This window comes from Caretta caretta, chromosome 5, assembly GCF_965140235.1.
Source record: "Caretta caretta isolate rCarCar2 chromosome 5, rCarCar1.hap1, whole genome shotgun sequence".
NCBI classification, from domain to species: Eukaryota; Metazoa; Chordata; order Testudines; family Cheloniidae; genus Caretta; species Caretta caretta.
Window position 1 is genome coordinate 2,621,880 of NC_134210.1, and position 19,207 is coordinate 2,641,086.

General features: G+C 51.9%; 1 protein-coding gene across 6 annotated transcripts in view; it reads left to right on the forward strand.

Moving 5' to 3' along the window:
* ATOSB (atos homolog B) overlaps window positions 1–19,207 on the forward strand; it is a 72,478-nt gene that overhangs the window by 14,448 nt on the left and 38,823 nt on the right. The window contains exon 1 of one of the 6 annotated variants that reach the window (XM_075128319.1): window positions 14,724–14,775. The exons of 4 other annotated variants lie outside the window; for them this stretch is intronic. The gene's annotated coding sequence lies outside the window, so the exon portion shown is untranslated. Of the gene's footprint in view, window positions 1–14,723; window positions 14,776–14,868; window positions 14,996–19,207 lie in introns of those variants that run through there. One more of the 6 variants, XM_048850232.2, reaches the window with a different exon arrangement.

The following is a 19,207-nucleotide window of genomic DNA, read 5'->3' on the forward strand; positions in this document are numbered from 1 at the left end:
CCCTGACTGCCCTGACCCCTATTGCCACCCCCTGGGACCCCACCCCCTATCCAACCCCCCTTGCTCCCTGTCCCCTGACTGCTCTGACCCCTATCCACACCCCTGCCCCCTGACAGCCCCCTGCCCCGGGACTCCCATGCCTATCCAACCACCCCCTGTCCCCTGACTGCCCCCGGGACCCCCTGCCCCCTTATCCAACTGCCCCCCCACACACTCCCCGTCCCTTTACCATGCTGCTCAGAGCAGCCGGAGCCAGGCATGCCGCCCGCGCTGCCCAGCAGGGGGGGCCGGGGGCTAGCCTCCCCAGCCGGGAGCTCAGGGGCTGGGCAGGACGGTCCCACGGGCTGGATGTGGCCCGCGGGACGTAGTTTGGCCACCTCTGGCCTACACAGTTCACTCAGAGTTGAGCTGGCTTCGGCTGCCAGGCTGCTGCACTGGTACAGCTGGCTTGGAAACCTGAATCGATTTTAAAATGGGTTAGACTCCGGGGTAAAATTGTGACATTACCCAGGCTGCAACCTGGACTGCTGAACAGCTGTGTTCCCTCAGTTCTCCAGCCTGGGGTCCCTTTTATACTGCTTCGCTCTGAGAGCAACCACTCCTGCTCTGCTCACACCCAGTCTCCAGCATGTAAATTACTCCCAGCTGCATTCTATGAGTGCAGCCAGCCACCCATGAATTATCCTGCAGACTAACACCAGCAAACTCCCACTCCCAGATTTGTCCCCAGAAATGTGTCTAGTACTGGCCCACTCTCTCCTTCTGGACAATGAAAGCTCATAGAAAGTCCATCATTTTATTAATAGAAAATGATATGCAGAAATCCTAATCTCCCAAATGGAGGTTCCCAAACTCTTCAGTCCAAACGCACTGGTTTAGATAAAACAATAAAACAAGTGTGTTAACTACCAAAAGAGAGATTTTTAAGTGATTAAAAGTAATGAGGCTTAAAAAAAAAAGTGAAATGCAACTAATATTTACCTTGACAACCTAAATGAGTTTAAAGTAGGGCTATTGATTAATTGCAGTTCACTCATGCGATTAACTCAAAAATTAATCACGATTAAAAAAATTAGTTGCGATTAATTGCAGTTTTAATTGCTTCGTGAAACAATAGAATACTAATTGAAATGTATTAAATATTTTGGATATTTCTTCTACATTTTCAGATATGTTGATTTCAATTACAACACAGAAGACCAAGTACACAGTGCTCACTTTATATTACAAATATTTGCACTGTAAAAATGAAGAAATAGTAATCGTATTAATAGTATTTTTCAATTCACCTCATACAAGTACTGGAGTGCAATCTCTTTATCGTGAAAGCTCAACTTACAAATGTAGGTTCTTTTGCTTTGGCTACTATTCCAGAGGACATGCTTCCATGCTGATGACAACTTGTTAAAAAAAATAATGTATTAATTAAATTTGTGACTGAACTCCTTGGGGGAGAATTGTACGTCTCCTGCTCTGTGTTTTACCCGCATTCTGCTGTATATTTCATGTTATAGCAGTCTCAGATGATGACCCAGGACATGTTGTTCATTTTAAGAACACTTTCACTGCAGATATGACAAAACGCAAAGAAGGTACCAATGTGAGATTTCTAAAAATAGCTACAGCACTCGATCCAGGATATAAGAATCTGAAGTGCCTTCCAAAATCTGATTGGGATGAGGTGTGGAGCATGCTTTCAGAAATCGTAAGAGAGCAACACTCCAATGCGGAAACTATAGAACCCCATACCATCAAAAAAGAAAATCAACCTTCTGCTGGTAGCATCTGACTCAGATAATGAAAAGGAACAGGCATTTGTCTGTGCTGCTTTGGATCGTTATCGAGCAGAACCCGTCATCAGCATAGAATATTAGGGTTGGAAGAGACCTCAGGAGGTCATCTAATCCAATCCCCTGCTCAAAGCAGGACCAACACCAACTAAATCATCCCAGCCAGGGCTTTGTCAAGCTGGGCCTTAAAATCCTCTAAGGATGGAGATTCCACCACCTGGATGCATGTCCTCTAGAATGGTGGTTGACGCACTAAAGATTCATATGTCCCTTCATGCATCTGGCACATAAATATCTTGCAACGCTGGCTTCAACAGTGCCATGTGAATGCCTGTTCTCAATTTCAGATGACATTGTAAACAAGAAGCCAGCCTCATTATCTCCTGCAAATGTAAACAAACTTGTTTGAGCGATTTGCTGAACAAGAAGTAGGACTGAGTGGAGTTATAGACTCTAAAGTTTTACATTGTTTTATTTTTGAGTGCAGTTATTTTTTGTCCATAATTCAACAATTGTAAGTTCAACTTTCATGATAAAGAGATTGCACTATAGTACTTGTATGAAGTGAATTGAAAAATACTATTTTATTTTTACAGTACAAATATTTATAATAAATATAAAGTGAGCACTGTACACTTTGTATTCTGTGTTGTAATTGAAATCAATATTTTTGAAAATGTGAAAGACATCCAAAAATATTTATATAAATAGTATTCTGTTTTTGTTTAACAGTACGATTAATTTTTTAAAATTGCTTGACTGCCCTAATTTAAAGCAAAAGGACTCTCACCGCATACTTTAACAGTCTTGCTGGCTAGAATCATTTCAGCCAGTACTCCTCACCCAGTCTAGTGTTTTTCTTTTCCTTCAGGTGGCGTTGATGGCATGAGCAGAGAGAAGGGAGGAGTAACTTGTGGCATTTGTTCCCGTTCTTGCACTTTCCCCTTCTTTGAGACTCCTTTCAACCTCGGGTTCAGCAGACAAAAGGTCTGTGGGGATGGGACCTTCCAGCTGTTTCTTGCCAGGATGTAAATTTCTTGCTCACACTCTTTTCCCTGCCAAGAATGGCCACTGAACCGGGTGATGATTAGTTGACACCCAGCTGGGGCATCAGTTTGCCTTTTGTCTCTCAGGAACCAATTTGTGGCTGCTTTTCTAAATTTGCATCATGTCTCAGCAATATCATAGAGTGGAATCTTATAACTTTACATACAGTGTTGCCACACATACTTTACCAGGACAATAATGGTCAGCAAATTGAGTTTTCAGATACCACCTCCTAAGGCATATTTTGTACAAAATTTAACATAGCCTTGTAAAAGGAGCACAGACTGTCACAGAAATGTGCCCAGTGTAGGCCAGACCCTGAGCCTGAGTGAAAGGAACATGGAGATCGGGACATGGTGCGTAAGTGAGAACAAGTGATTTTTGGGCAGAGAGCCCCACACTCGGGCCTAACGTTTCAGAGGGAGGTTCCTTTAGTTTTGCTGTGCTTCCTTGATGTGATGGAACAGCCAGACAAAGGGGAACCGCTCAGTTGCCCAACATCAGCAGATATACCTCTCCCCATCCTGCCCCACAAGTCCCGGACAGTTGAGACATGCAACTGACAGCTTAGGCACATCTGCTCAGTGGGTTTGGCTCTAAACCCTTTGGGACTGGGATTGTCATTCACAAAGTACCACGCCTCATACAGTGGGTCCCCTATGGGGCTGGCCTCTAGGGGTATGTCTGCATTTCAACAGAAGACCTGCAGCTGGCCCAGGTGAGCAGACTCAGGCTCGCGGGGCTTGGGCTGCCAAGCTATGAAATGTCTGGGCTCAGGCTGGAGCCTGGGTTTTGAGACCCCGTGAAGTGGGAGTGTCCCAGAGCCTGGGCCCGAGTCCAAATGTCTATGCTGTAATTTTATAGCCCCGCAGCCCAAGCCCTGCAAGCACCCTGTCAGCTGACCTGGGCCAGCCTCTGGTCTTTTATCTCAGTGTAAATGTATGCTCGGTGTTTCTGTAACATAATGTTGAGAGGCGGTGTGGTCCAGCGGATAGGGCTCTTGACTGGGATGGGGGAGACATGGATTCTGCTCCTGACTCTGCTGCTGCCCTGCTGCGTGACCTTGGGCAAGCTGCTTCCCTGCTCTCTATGACTCTGTTTCCCCTCCCACCGTGTCTTGTCTGCTTGTACTGTAGCTCTTTGGACTGTTCCTTACTACGTCTTTGTATAGTGCCTGACAAAATGGGGCTCCGCTCTTGGCTGGGGAGGGCAGTAATAGTCATTTGGGGAGGAGTGAGACACACAGTGCTGGAATACACATCTAGGGAGAGGTGGCCAACCTAGATTCCCTTCTAGTTGAGGGTGTGAACAGAGCTGCTGTGCTGGAGTTCGGAAGTGTGGTGTGAATTACATGCTGCACTTTGCTTTAGCCATCTAATAGCCCTGTTCTGGAATATACGTCTGTGACGGGGTAGAATAGGTGTGGAGACCCCCTGCTGGAGGCCTTGTGGCCCTGTGTCACCCCACTCCAGAAAAGAGCGGAAGAGAGATCCTCCAGGCAGCCGAGAGTGGCTGCAGGGGAGCAGCCAATCAGGGGTAGAAGGGCCATATAAAAGAAAGCAGCAGAGGTAGAGCAGTCAGTTGCTGCCTGGAGCTGGAAGAGGGGATTCTGGGTTCCTGGCTGGCTGAGCAGCAGACCGGGGACAGCTCAGTGCAGGCAAGACTGAACCCAGGAAAGGCTGCCGAAGACCGGGGTAGCGAAGAAGGAACTCCTGGCTGGCTGCGAGGCCAAGCAAGGACTGAGCCCAGAGCCTAGGTAGACCAATTAAGAGTACCGTGATGGGTCTTGTTGGCCTGGTTAGAGACTGAGCCCAGGGAAGGCTGCCGGAAGGACACACCAACAGAAGGTAGTGCGATGGGCCCTGTTGGATTGTTATAGAAGGCAGTGTCTCCTGGGAGGAAGCCTTGGCGGGCGGTAAAGATTGTATACCCCGGAAGGGCTTTTGCTTCTTGTTCCACCTACAGACAGTGTGCCTTGGCCAGAGGGCTAAGTCACTGAAGACCTGCTGAAAGAACCATCAGCTGTTGGGGGGGTGGCTCGCGGGAGGCGGGTGCTGCCCTGTTGTAAGAACGGAAAGAAAAGCAGGCTCACACCCAACCAAAAGGGGGCGCCCACGAGAGGTAGGTGCCGCCCTGTTCAAAACTGAGCGATTGCAGGCAGGTATCAGCCAGAGACGGGGTGCTTGCGAGGGTGGGTGCCGATGCCGTTACAACATCCCTGTCAGTAAATCAGACACCGAATACCACGTTATTCTGTCATCTTGGGAAACTGGCGGATGCCCTTCTCTGAGAACAAAAATGAAGCTGCTCCGATGACTGCTGCTGCTTCCGTAAGAACACGGCAGAGCGAGGCTGGGAGCTCAGCAGAGACGAGGCAGGTCCAGGAGCTTATGGCAGGAAACTTTTCCTCCCTTTGGTGGGTGGTTCCACCTCCACGTTGATGACTCCTGCATTTCACGCTGAACTCAGGAATTGCGGAAAGTCTCTGCGTCGAAAGGTGCCCTACTGAGACTGCAGCCTCTGGCTATAGGGTGGAGAATGCATGAACGGCAAGAGTTCAAGTTCTCCCGTGGCCCCATCCCTCACCACTGGTCCCCAGTCCCGACCTGGAGAGAGTGCCCCTACTGGGATTTTTCTCATTGTCAGTCAAGGGCTGGTGTGGCCCCGTGGCTGTTCCCACTGGTGGAAGAGTTAGTATACCCCAGGCTGGGGGTGTGGTAATGCACCCTGTCTACACTAGTGCTTCCACCATTATATACATAATACTGGTGTAGGCCCACAGTGGAGGGAAAATCCTAGTGTATACACTGCGGGGGGGGGGGAGACGATAGTTCAGTCTCCATGACATGTTCAAACCAGGCCCTCTAGGCTGAAACTGACAACAGCCATGCTGGTGGTTATTGTGACGTAGTCCTGCCCTGTAGGAACTGGACGGAGACCCACAACTCATTTCAGAGAGGCCCCCACAAGAACATTGTTCTCAGGCATTTCTTTCCGTGCTAGTCTGCCTGTCTTAGCCGTGTAGTATCACGCTCTGGGGACTAAAGGGATCACCCCCAGCCTATGCTTCATCTCTACTGTCCATGCTGAACCCTTCATAGAAAGCTCATGAAGATGGTGAGAGAAGATCAGATTATGCGGAGTTGATTGGGCTGCGTGACACTTTTTGGGGGTACTCGATGTGCCTGGGGTGAATCGCTGCCACCTGCTCGCAGTGTGAGAGAGCCCTGCCTGTGCCCAGCTCCCACCTGCTGGCAACATGAGCACTCTGCTCCAGGCTCCGCAAGCCCCACTCTTTCTCAGTGCAGGCTACCAGTTCTCACACACCACTTTGTTAAGCTTAAGTACCCAGTCCCTTATCTTCTGGCCATGTGCAGTGTACACTGATCCGCTGCCTCTGTGAACGCAGTGCACTCCAGTTTGCTGGTTTCACCTCAGTTCAACCCTATCCTTAGGACAAGGCACATAGACGTGTCCATAGTAGAACCAAACTGGTGTTTATTGAACAGAACTTGAGTCAGAGATTCAAATAAAAGTAAGTGTAAGGTTTTGGAACTATTGGTGGACAATAACCACGCCCCTCTTTCCCAGGCATCCTGCCACACTGGGCAGAGATAGGACTAGCTGGATGACCCGACTGGAGGGTCGGTTCCAACCCAAACAAAGGAGAAAACCTGACCCCAGGCTTGTAGGAGGTCTGGGGGAATAATGGAGACATGGTGACTAAAGACCTGACCCCCTAACCACTCGAGGATGCTTCCAGTGAGCACTGGCCATCACAAGCCCCTGCTGGCAGAATCGCTTCTCTGTAATGGATAAAGTCTTGTGCCCTTTCCCCTTCTCTTACAGATTGTTGTAACTCACCCCAGGGCAGGGGGCCCCTATTCTGAGACTTTTCTTGAGGTTCTTTTGTCTTTTTAAACCCTCAGGCCTGCACATCATCCAGACAGTAAACCTAGGGTGGCTCCAGGGATGTCCATTGTTCTTAATGCTGACTGAGTTAGCCCTGGGACCCGCCTCATCTCATGTCACTAATTTCCCTTTAGCAGTTTTGAAACCTAATATTCTACATTTTACATCTCTCTTAAGCGATTCCCCATAAACATCTCACAAGAGCTGTGACAATCAGCTAGCCCTTAGCTTTCGGCAGAGACCCCACACAAACCCCTTTGGTGAAATATTAAGAAGACGGCTGGACACGGGTAATATATTTGCCTGGGCATGTCTGTGTCATTTGGCTGCCACCACAAAGGTAAGTTAACAGTGCTCCTTCCCCTATGGTGCCTAGTTACAGGAGCTGTAGCTCTTCGGGCACTGAGAGCTGGGGCCATTTAATGCTTTGTTTGTTGGGGGAAGAGATTTCAGATTTGGAATGGTTTGTGTTTTCTTAAACAAACAAAATAAATACCCAACCAACTATTTGTATTTCCTCTGTGACACTCCGGGCCTGCATGTTTACTATGAATTTATTTATTACAGAAATTATAGCTGCTGTAATTGTGTGTCTGTACAGTATTATGCTGGTAGATGAAATCGATCAAAGCTGTGATGCTTCCAGGGGTGAAGATACTGCTAACATGGCTGTCTTGCAGCGCAGGCCGGGTGGAAGGTGGGGAGCTTGCTGCGGGTATCTTCCCTTGTTGTTTTCGGGGGGGGGGGGGGGGGGGGAAGCGTCTCATTCTTCAAGCCTTATGTTCACTAGCACTCCCACTGCTGGGGCAGCTGCACCGGTGTCCGTGACCCAGAACCCTAGTGAAGACAAGGCCATATAAGTGGCCTGTGGGAGAAGTCAATTTCTAGGTTCAAAAAATACTCTGAGAAGGGCTGTTTGCTCATCCAGTGCGTGTGTGTCTGTGTGTGTTAAAGGTACCCAAAATAAATCCTTAGCTGGCTTTTTTTTTTTTTAAACGAGGATTTACACAAGCTTAAGTGAATCACTTGAAATGGGCCAATTTGTAATTGGATATGTCTCAGACGCATGTTAAGAGGGAAATTAAAAGATTGTGGATTAAGTGACAAGGGACAAATGAGCTTAATCCAATATGGCACATCTGGGGAAATCCAACTGGGACTGGGTATTGGCATGATCTCCCACATGCTAACACTAGGGTTTTCCACCTCAACGCAGTCCTCCAGAGGGTTCTGAAAAGGTGTCTACACTGCACTGAAAGACTCACGCTATGCTGTGGCTGGCCCGGGTCAGCTGACTTGGGTTGGGGGTGGGGGTGGGCTGTGGAGCTATACAATTGTAGTGTAGACATTTGGGCTGGAATCTGGGCTCTGAGACCCTCACCCTGCATGGGTGGGGGGGTGGGAGAGGATCTCCATACCTAGTCTTCATCCTGCGTCAGCTGATGGGCTTTAAGACTCAGTGCCACGGGCTTTTTAATCACAGTATAGACATACTCAGAGGGTCTGTCATGAAAAGGGAGGCCATGGGAAGATAGAAACATAGGGAGCCACCAGGTCTGATGCTGGAGAGAGATGCCAGAACCAGCAATGGGCAGCAGCTGTTGGAGACACACACCTTTCTGCTGTATAAGCTTTACTTCACAAGCACAGGTCTTAAGTGGCCAAGCTTAATGGACTCAGCCTAGTTACAGTCATGGTGTTATGGCAGAAAGGTAGAGAAGTAATGAAGCGAACAATTCTTGTAAGATAAATAGCTGAGCTGGGAGACACTGCAGCATTGCACCCTGTCCAGAGCTCTGATGGGTGGGGAATTCAGGAGTAAAAAGAGAATGCAGGCAGAAGTCCAGCAAGAGAGTGGGGGCCACCCAGTTTATTGCCCCCAATGCAGCATGTAGGATTACCTGCCCTATGGGTGGGTGGCGTATGTGTGCATTCAGTGCAAGGAGCTCCTGGCCCTCAGAGACCGTGTACGGGCTTTGGAGATCAGAGTAGCTGAGCTGGAGGAGCTAAGGGAGACAGAGAGGTACAGAGAGGAGACTTTCCAGGACACAGCAGAATGGTCCCACCCCTGGTCTGACAGCCTCGGTGCTGTTGACGAGGATAAAAGTTTTGGGGAAGGAGAACATCCAACTGGAGGGGGGGAAATGATCCCCAGGTGATGATGTAGTATCCTTTCGTACTGAGGATACCTCTCTGGGGGAGGGAACTCCAATTATTAGGAAGTGACAGGTAATAGTTGCGGGCAATTCGATCATTAGAAACACAGATAGCTGGGTTTGCAATGACCAGGAGAACCGCATGGTGACTTGCCTGCCTGGTGCAAAGTTTGCGGATCTCTCGAGACGTCTAGATAGACTTATGTGTAGTGCTGGGGAGGAGCCAGTGGTCGTGGTACATGTAGGTACCAATGACATAGGGAAGGATAGGAGAGAAGTCGTGGAGGGCAAATTTAGGCTGCCAGGTAAGAGACTGAAGTCCAGGACCCCCATGGTAGCATTCTCTGAAATGCTTCCAGTCTCATGCGCAGGGCTAGTTAGACAGAACTACAGGGTCTCAATGTGTGGATGAGATGATGGTGTAGGGAGGAGGGGTTTAGATTTATTAGGAACTGGGGAAACTTTTGGGAAAGGGGGAGCCTGTACAGGATGGGTGGGCATCACCTTACCCAAAATGGCACCAGATTGCTGGCACTTAAAATTAAAAAGGTCGTTGAACAGTTTTTAAACTAAGGGCTGGGGGAAAGCCGAAAGATGCGGAAGAGCACATGGTTTGGCAGAGACATCCTTTAGGGGAGGAATCTATTAAGGGAGATTCTCTATGTCCTAGTAAGGAGGAGAGGATGGAAGATGATAAAATACAGGTAGGATCTGATGAGAAACAGTCAAATTAAAATAAGTCCCATTCAATTACATCATGTAATGGCAGACTGCTGAAAAGTGACAAGTTTTTAAAGTGCTTAGATACCAATGCTAGAAGTCTAAATAATAAAATGGGTGAACTAGAGTGCCTCATATTACAGGAGGATATTGATATAATAGGCGTCACAGAAACTTGGTGGACTGAGGATAATCAATGGGACACGGTAATACCAGAGAACAAAATATATCGGAAAGACAGAACAGGTCGTGCTGGTGTGGGAGTGGCATTATATGAGAAAGAAAGCTTAGAATCAAATGAAGTAAAAATCTTAAATGAACCAAACTGTACCATAGAATCTCGATGGATAGTAATTCCATGCTCGATAATAAGAGTATAGCAGTAGGGATATATTACTAACCACCTGACCAGGATGGTGACAGTGACTGTGAAATGCTCAGGGAGATTAGAGAGGCTATTAAAATAAAAACCTCAATAATAATGGAGGATTTCAACTATCCCCATATTGACTGGGTACATGTCACCTCAGGACGGGCTGCAGAGATAAAGTTTCTTGACACCTTAAATGACTGCTTCTTGGAGCAGCTAGTCCTGGAACCCACCAGAGGAGAGGCAATTCTTGATTTAGTCCTAAGTGGAGCACAGGATCAGGTCCAAGAGGTGAATATAGCTGGACCGCTTGGTAATAGTGACCTGACCATAATATAATTAAATGTAACATCCCTGTGGCGGGGAAAACACCACAGCGGCCAAACACTGTAGCATTTAATTTCAGAAAGGGAGACTACACAAAAATGAGTAAGTTAGTGAAACAGAAATTAAAAGAAAAGGAGGACTTGTGGCACCTTAGAGACTAACAAATTTATTTAAGCATAAGCTTTCGTGAGCTATAGCTCACTTCATCGGATGCATCATAAATCAGCTTCTGTACCAAATGACTGGAGGATAGCTAATGTGATGCCAATTTTTAAAAAAGGCTCCAGAGGAGATCCTGGCAATTACAGGCTGGTAAGCCTGACTTCAGTACCGGGCAAACTGGTTGAAACTATAGTAAAGAACAAAATATTCAGACACAGAGATTAACATAATTTGTTGGGGAAGAGTCAACATGTTTTTTGTAAAGGGAAGTCATGTCTCACCAATCTACTAGAATTCTTTGATGGGGTCAACAAGCATGTGAACAAGGGGGATCCAATGGGTATAGTGTATTTAGATTTTCAGAAAACCTTTGACAAAGTCCCTCACCAAAGGCTCTAAAGCAAAGTAAGCTGTCATGCGATAACAGGGAAGGTCTTCTCATGGTCTGGTAACTGGTTAAAAGATAGGAAACAAAGGATAGGAGTAAATGGTCAGTTTTCAGAATGGAGAAAGGTAAATAGTGGTGTCCCCCAGGGGTCTGTACTGGGTCCAGTCCTATTCAACATATTCATAAATGATCTGGAGAAAGGGGTAAACAGTGAGGTGACAAAATTTGCACATGATAGAAAACTACTCAAGATAGTTTAGTCCCAGACAGATTGCGAAGAGCTACAAAAGGATCTCTCAAAACTGCGTGACTGGGCAACAAAATGGCAGATGACATTCAATGTTGATAAATGCAAAGTAATGCACATTGGACAACATAATCCCAACTCTGCATATAAAATGGAGTCTAATTTAGCTGTTACCACTCAAAAAAGAGATCTTGGAGTCATTGTGGATAGTTCTCTGAAAACATCCAGTGTGCGGTGGCAGTCAAAAAAGCAAAGAATTTTGGGCATCATTAAGAAAGGGATAGATAATAAGACAGAAAATATCATAGTGCCTCTGTATAAACCCATGGTACACCATATCTTGAATACTGCATGCAGATGTGGTCTTCCTGTCTCAAAAAAGATATATTGGAATTAGAAAAGGTTCAGAAAAGGGCAACAAAAATTATTAGGGATATGGAATGACTTCTGTATGAGAAGTAATTAATAAGACTGGGATTTTTCAGTTTGGAAAAGAGATATGATTGGGGGATATGATAGAGGTCTATAAAATCATGACTGGTGTGGAGAAAGTAAATAAGGAAGTGTTATTTACTCCTTCTCATAACACAAGAATAGGGTCACCAAATGAAATTAATAGGCAGCAGGTTTAAAACAAACGAAATAAATATTTCTTCATACAATGCACAGTTAATCTGTGGAACTCCTTGCCAGAGGATGTTATGAAGGCCAAGGCTACAATACGGTTCAAAAAAGAACTAGATAAGTTCATGGAGGATAAGCCCTTCAACGGCTATTAGCAAGGATGGGCAGGGCTGGTATCCCTAGCCTCTGTTTGCCAGAAACTGGGAATGAGCAACAGGGGATGGATCACTTGATGATTGCCTGTTCTGTTCATTCCCTCTGGGGCACCTGGCATTGGCCACTGTCGGTAGACAGGATACTGGGCTAGATGGTCCTTTGGTCTGACCTAGTATAGCCGTTCTTATGAATTTCCTACCCTGTTGAAACGAGTGGATTTTAAGAAGGCTGGCCTGTGGGCGTGAGTGTGAAACCAGGCAGCTCCAGCTAGATGCTGGTTCTGACTAGATGCTTGGCTCATGCCAAAGGGGCAGGAGTTTTAGGTGATTCATAGCGCTTGCATGAGAGGCCAAGCACCAAAGGGCTTTCCAATGGGTTTGGGAGATGTTAAGCACAGACCCAAGGTTGTCAGGGACTGCAATAGGGCAGTCTGACCTAATGGTCAGTTGGAAGGTGTGCCACAGGTCAATCCAGAGTCAGAGTGGGGAGCCATGCCATGGGTCGAGCCAGAGTCAGTAACTGGAGTTAGAGCAAGGAAGCAGGACCCAAAACAAGGAGTGGGAACCAGTCAAGGAGGCAGGAACTTGGTCTCATGGGTCTGGTCAGGTCCAATGATTAGTTGCTCAGACAAGGGGTAGGATAGGATCAGGAAGTTTTATATTGATGGTGTCTAATCAGCAGTCTGCTGTTGAGGCAGTTCCCTCATCTGGCACTGAGGGTAAGGCTCTTGTTTGGTAACTCCATAGGTGTGGGTTTGAGACCTGTGGTACCTGACAGGCTGAGGATACTTTCCTTGGTGGTGGTTTTGATTTGGAGCTGAAGTCCAAGCGATGGAGCTCAGCCTGAATCTAAGAAGTGTGAGCTTTGCTGCTGTTTTTGCAATAAAAATCCTTGTTCCCGTGTGTAAATCCTTGTGAACAAAATAAATGAGGACTGTACTGCCAGGGGTGCGTGTGCACACTCACACTCAGCGAGGAACAAAGCCGCCGGGGAATCCCAAATCCCCCATCAGGCACTCAAGGCAGGGGCAATATTCTACTAAACTTGCACGATGCTTGCTTAGTTATGCCACACCTGGCAGAGAGACCCTTGGTGTAAGAACTGAATGGAACAGAATACATGGAACTAAAGGGCTAAATTCAGTCCAGGAGTAGCAGGGTGCAGATCCCTTGGATGTCAGTAACAGTGGGTTCTGCTTACTATGGTGCAGAGAATCTACTCCTGACTGCAAGGAAAGTGGAAATAGGAGCGGGATCATGGTCTAGGCAGGTAGTTAGTGAGGGAAATGTGGGTCTTCCCCCAATTCTTGAACCGACAATTTGCTTCACAGAGGGGCCATGGCCAGATACTAACCACTTCTAGTCACTAGCAACCTGTAGCCGTATTTGAACCAGTGACCTTGTGAGGAGCGGCTCTGTGTCCCATTACGTGGCCCCTATGGTGATGGACTGTTCAAGGAACAAGGCTTCTCCAGCTCTTTGTTCTTTCAGGTCCCATCTACCCACGTGGGGTTGGGCGGGATCATTCCCTGGTGTAAATTCCTAGTGCTCTGCTCAGCAGTGCTCCCTGAGAGGAACACTAGGAATGTACAGGGGAGAATAACGTCCCCTTCCCTAGGATATTCTTCCATGTCATGATCTGTTCCGATCTCCTTCAGGGTTTGAGTGAAAGCCCTGAAAGCCCGGCCCTAGAAAGCCGCGTGTCAGCTGCTGCTCCAGCCCCTCTCCCTACCCGCCTGCGTTGTCTCACAGCTCAGGTGCAGACCCACCCGCTCTTGTTCATCGTGCCTCCTCCTGAGATCCATTGCTCCAGCTACGCCAGAGGCCTGGGCTAGACTGAAAATTTAGGTTGCTATAGCTACGGCACTCAGGGGTACGAAAACCACACACCCCTCGGCACCACAGCGGTGCCGGCCTAGCCCTGATGTAGACGCGGCTAGGCTGCCGGAAGAATGCTGCCATCGACCTCGCTATGTTGATCAGGGATGTGATCCTACAAGCAACGGGGAAACCCCTGTCATCGTTGAAGGCTGTGCCTGCTCTACGGCCTTATGCCACCGTAGCTACGGCCCGGCCCCTGTAAGCCCTGTCGTGCAGACATGGCCAGAATCCGCAAAGAGCGATCGGAGGCATGGCCTGCCTGTTGCTTGGACAGTCCTGGTGCTTGGTCACTGGGGTATAGGAGAGTCTGGCAGGTGACACGGGCATCCCGGTATTAGCACCTGTTTCAACCTGTCCTTCCTTTGGGGTGAGATTACCTGTGTAAGGAGCAGGTGCTCCTCCTGCTCCCCTCCCGCCTGGGGCCAGGCCCGGGGGGCTGTGGAACGGTTGGTCCTTGCTGCAGCCGGCGAAAGGCTGGCGCCTGTCCCCAGGGTGCTGCAGGAGCAGTAGGTGAGCACCTGCCAGCGGCCTGGCTCCCTCCCGCTGATCCCCTCCCCAGGGGCGGGTGCTGAGCTCCCCGCTCTCCCCGGCAGCTGTCCCGGGAAGGCTGCAGGGCGGTGCTCAGGGAAGGGGGGATTGTGCAGGGGCTGTACCGCAGGCAGGGAGCTGGAGAGATTTGAATGGCCTCACGGCTGCCTCGGGCTCCTCGCTCCTTGGGGCAGCCCCTGATGAGGGGGCAGCGCAGGCCAGCCGCCCCCCAGTGCAACCTCTTCCCCCCCGCGGAGGGCAGGCGGGCCGAGGGGCCCGGGCTCGCACCTTGCCTTCGCGGCCTGCCATGGACACTGCGCCTCGCGGTGGGAGCCTGCGCAAGCCCCGCCGCCGCGTGCCTCAGTTTCCCCTCCCTCCCCCCGCGCGGGCCGGGGCGGGGTGTCGCTTTGGGACTGGCGGCGGCCTGGCCGGCGCGGAGGCGGGCGGGCCGGGCCCGGCGGCTGCCAGGTGAGGCGGGGCGGGCCCGGGGCCCGCGGCGGGGCGGAGCCGCGGCCGGCGCGATCAGCTGGCAGGAAATGGCCCGGGAGGCGGGCGAGAGGGAGCCGGCCGGCAGCCCGGGCCCGGCGTGTCACCGCGGGCGGGGGGCTCCCCCAACGCCGCCCGCTCGCCAGCCCGGCCCCGCCGCCCCCCTGCCGCGGGCCTAGGCGCCGGCCGCCGCCAGCTCCGGGTAAGTGGGGCCCGGCCCGGCTCGGCCCGGCCCGGCCCGGCCCGGCCCGCTTTGTCTCCTTCCCCCGTCAGCCCCAGCCCCCCGCCCCGGCGCTGGGGGAGCGAGACCCGGCCGGGGGCTCGGGGCGGCTCCGCCGCTGCTCGTCCGTCCCCAGCCCCGCCGGGGGCCCCGCGGGCTCCGCAGCCTGGGGCGGGCGGGGAGCTGGGCAGGGCAGCCGGGCCCGGGACCCCCCAGCGCCGAGGGGGCAGCGCTCAGTCCGGCCGGGCCGGGGACCCCCCCCGCGCCCCCCAGCGCCGAGGGGGCAGCGCTCAGTCCGGCCGGGCCGGGGACCCCCCCCGCGCCCCCCAGCGCCGAGGGGGCAGCGCTCAGTCCGGCCGGGCCGGGGACCCCCCCCCGCGCCCCCCAGCGCCGAGGGGGCAGCGCTCAGTCCGGCTCAGTCCGGCCGGGCCGGGGACCCCCCCCAGCGCCCCCCAGCGCCGAGGGGGCAGCGCTCAGTCCGGCCGGGCCGGGGACCCCCCCCGCGCCCCCCAGCGCCTCCAGTGCTGCCAGCCCCTTGTCTGTCGTGCAGGCCTGGGGAGAGGAGGTGGGTTCTTCCGGCCGCTGTGTCTGAAGCGGGTAGGGCCGGTGCCCCCAAACGTTTTCTGTTGTACTCCTCCCTTACCAGTTATGGAACCTGCCATCCCCTCTTCCCCTCCTGAGCCGGGGCCGCAGCTGGGAGCAGGGCCAGGGCCGGACCAGAGCTGGGGGCAGAGTGGGGCTGGATGGCGCTCCGTCCCCACCTCCCATGGGGGTTGGCCTGGGCCCATCTGCACCCCCCAAATGTTCCTCCATTAACTCCTAGGGGGACGCACCCCAGAGTTTGGGACCACTGGGGTGGGGAGCTGTGTCCTGTGTGGGTCATCGCCAACAGATGGCGAGGAGGAGCTATGCCTAAGCTCTGTAAGTCCGGCACCTCTATAGAGTGGCGCTGCTTCGCCCTCCCTGCCTGCCTCGCCAAACGAGATGCCATGCGGGACGGGCAGTCTGTGTCCCGATCCAGGACCCTGGGTGCAGGGCAAGGGGGCACTGCGGCCCTCAGCTCCGATACCCGTCCTGTTCCTTCCCATCTCGGACTGCCGTGCTTGGAGACAGGGCCTGGCAGGGTGTGGGTTTGAGCTGGTCTGTCTTGGCCCCGGAGAGGAGTTGGGAACGTTCTCACCTGTGGGCTGCAGTGCTCCGTGTGCTGTCCCTGCCATTGTCTTCGCCTCGCACTGAGCATGGGCTGGGCCTGGGGCAGAGGAATCCTTGCAGAAGGGATGTGCTGGGGGGGTTGCTCCGGAGCCGCACCTGCCTCCCGTCTCTCTTTGGATCCCTTCACTGCCTCACGTCGCTGGAACAGTATCCATGTGTTTCCTGTAAACCCTGCCTACATGTGGGCAGCCAGACTGTGCTCCTCTTGTTGTCCCTACCGTGTGTGAGGACTGCAAGTCACAGCATGCAGCCCCCCACCTCCATCTGAGCCATTTGCATATCGAAGGTGAGGGTGACTGCAGTGGGGCTTGCCTTGTGCGTGTCTGTTGCTGCGTGGGGGCTTCCGGCAGGCTGTCAGCAAGGCCCTCAAATGGGCAGCGTGTGGCCGGGGTCAGCTGGTAATTGTGTCCCAACTGGTTTCTGTGAAGTGTCTTTCTTTCAGGCTGGGTCCCAAAGGGCTCATTGAAATAACCACAGTGCAGTGGTGCCGGCAGCAGGGGCGAAAGGCCCCCTGAGGGCCTGGAACTGAATGGTGAGCGTGGCAGGCAGAGAGGCTGTCCCAGCAGCCCGGAGCTGCAGAGGAGACAGCTCCTGAAGCAGTTGTGGCCAGGCTCTGGGGAAGGTCAGGGAGGAATCTGCTGCTAGGTGCTCAGGAAAGTGAGGCAGGGCGAGAGGAGGCCTGTGAAGTCAGCAGGAGCAAGTTCACGGAGAGCTTTTGAAAAGAGGACAAATACGTCCTGGATTGTGAGATGAATGAGAGGATGGGAGCAGTGTGAACGTGAGGCTGGGGCCAGGAGGCCCGAGTTCTCTTCCTGGTTTGGGTACTCTCCTCTGGGCTGGGGTCACACACTCAAAAATTAGCATAATCTTCGCTTCCCCTCTGTCTACCCCCCACCCTCCCACCATGATGATCATTGATGAGTTTGTAAAGTGCTCTGCAAGATGCAAAGGGTCCTGGCAGAGACCTGGCCACTGATCGTCAAGACAGGCAGAGAGAAGGGTCAGGAGGCACTGCTGAGGGTGCCAGATTAGGACATTTAGGTAGCACCAGTGAGTGGCAGGGAAGAGGGATGTGTGTGATACAGATGAGACAACGGAGAAGGGGCTCTGTTTCTGCCTGGTCTGGAGGAGGGAGGGTGTTCTGGGCTAGGGGAGATGCATGGCCAGGTAGGATGGGGTGGGGAGGGGAGCAGCCATGACAAGGTTACCCTAGTGGGGAGAGGTCCCTCGTGTGGAACCCTGTGCTGAGGTTGAAGAGAACTGGGGGGGCGAGTGGAAGGGAAGCTTTTCTCTCCTGGAAGGAGGGGGCTGTTAACTAGTGGGGCTGGAAGAGCCATGACCTCTGTGCTGTGGCTACAGAAGACCCCAGACTGGAGAGAGGAGCTAAGCAGGAACCAGTGTATGTCAGGGTGAACTGGAGAGGGGGCATATCAAAGAGAAATCTTGGCCGTTTGCTCTGGGTCCTAGAGCATGGGGCTTGTAGCTGATCCCTGGTCCTGCAGCTTGGCTTGTGCCTCACTGGTATGGCTACTTTGAACAGCGAGGAGTAGGAATTGAGGAAGAGGTAGCAGTTCTTCTGGTACAATCCTCTTGGAGCCCTCCTGTCCCATGGCAGCCTGGGGTGGAGGGCATGTCTGCTCTAGATAACACTTCTCAGCCCTGATGGGGGGAGCATTGTACTCTGCTTCCTGCTTCCCACCCCCGCCTCAGTCCAGCGGCTCTAGCTAACCAAAGCCCTGCAGGGAGAGAGCCGAGTGCTAAAAGAGATGCCAGTGGGGGAGACGGAGCCACTGACCCGGAGGCAGATGAGATGCAGACCTGGGAAGCTACCCGCTGGAGTGGTGCTGTGGCAGGCGAGGGAAGCCTGCTTTAAGGTCATCCTGGGCTCCAACGCCATCCTGGGTCTCGCATGTGATTGTTAGGCAGGGAAACACAATTCCAGATGATTATGTAGCTAATCCGATTTAGCGGTGTCTCCTCTCCCCAAAGGGCCATATGGGGCACAGCTGGCAGACGGGGGCCAGGAGAGGAAGCTAGCAAGGGAGATGAACTGGCAGGCTAAACCTTTCATTTTGTCTGCCCTTCGTAAGGAACCTGAGGCATGAAGAGGAGGAGACCAGCTTCCAGCATCAGCCTCAGACGATACGAGCCAAGCAGTCAACGTACCCAGGGTTAAGGGCAGGGTAGCAGCTGAGCAGGCAGAAGTGGTTTTGACTGTTCAGGGTTTTCCCAGCATGCACCAAGGGTGAACCCCATCTGTGAACCATGGGGCAGGGTTTGTAATTGGCAAATTTCGCTTTGGGTTTATTACTGCCTGGGAAAGATTTAACAACTGAACTAAAAGGAGGTTGCCCAAGTCAGTCTGGTGTGGATAGGGCCTGTCAGGGCCCACCCCGGCCACTGAATCGTGCTCCCCAAGTTGGCTCTTGCTGTTGTGAAGTTCACCTGTAACGTAACCGTGCTGGGGTTGCCATCCTGAGTCTGCGAACAGCCTGGAACGAGGGGATGGATCTCTGCTGTGCTCTGGACCCAGCAGTATCCAGGAGGTGGATACGGCCTCTGGGGACTGCCCTGTATGTAAGGGGATTCCCTGGACAACATAGAACTGCTGCATGTGCTCTTTGCTGCCCCTTCTTTGCTGCATCCTTGGCAGAAAGAAATAGAGCGCACAGCTGGAACACACTGCATTCCAGCTATTCTTAGCTTGTGGACAACCCCTGGGGCCACTGCAGCCAGGATATAAGTTAGAGCAGCCTTGAGACTGCTCAGCTCTACACCAGGACTGGGCAGATCAAAGATAAAGGGAGCACAAAGGTGACTAAAGGAGCAGGAATGGTGCAATGGAAAATTGAGCTTGGTGGCTCTGAGAGAAGCAATAACTGCCTCTGTTCATCTCAGTGGGTTGTTCATTTTGGAACCGTATGATGTAAACGTCAGTGTTGTTAACTATTCGCTGGGTTAACTGCAGAAACATCCAGTTAA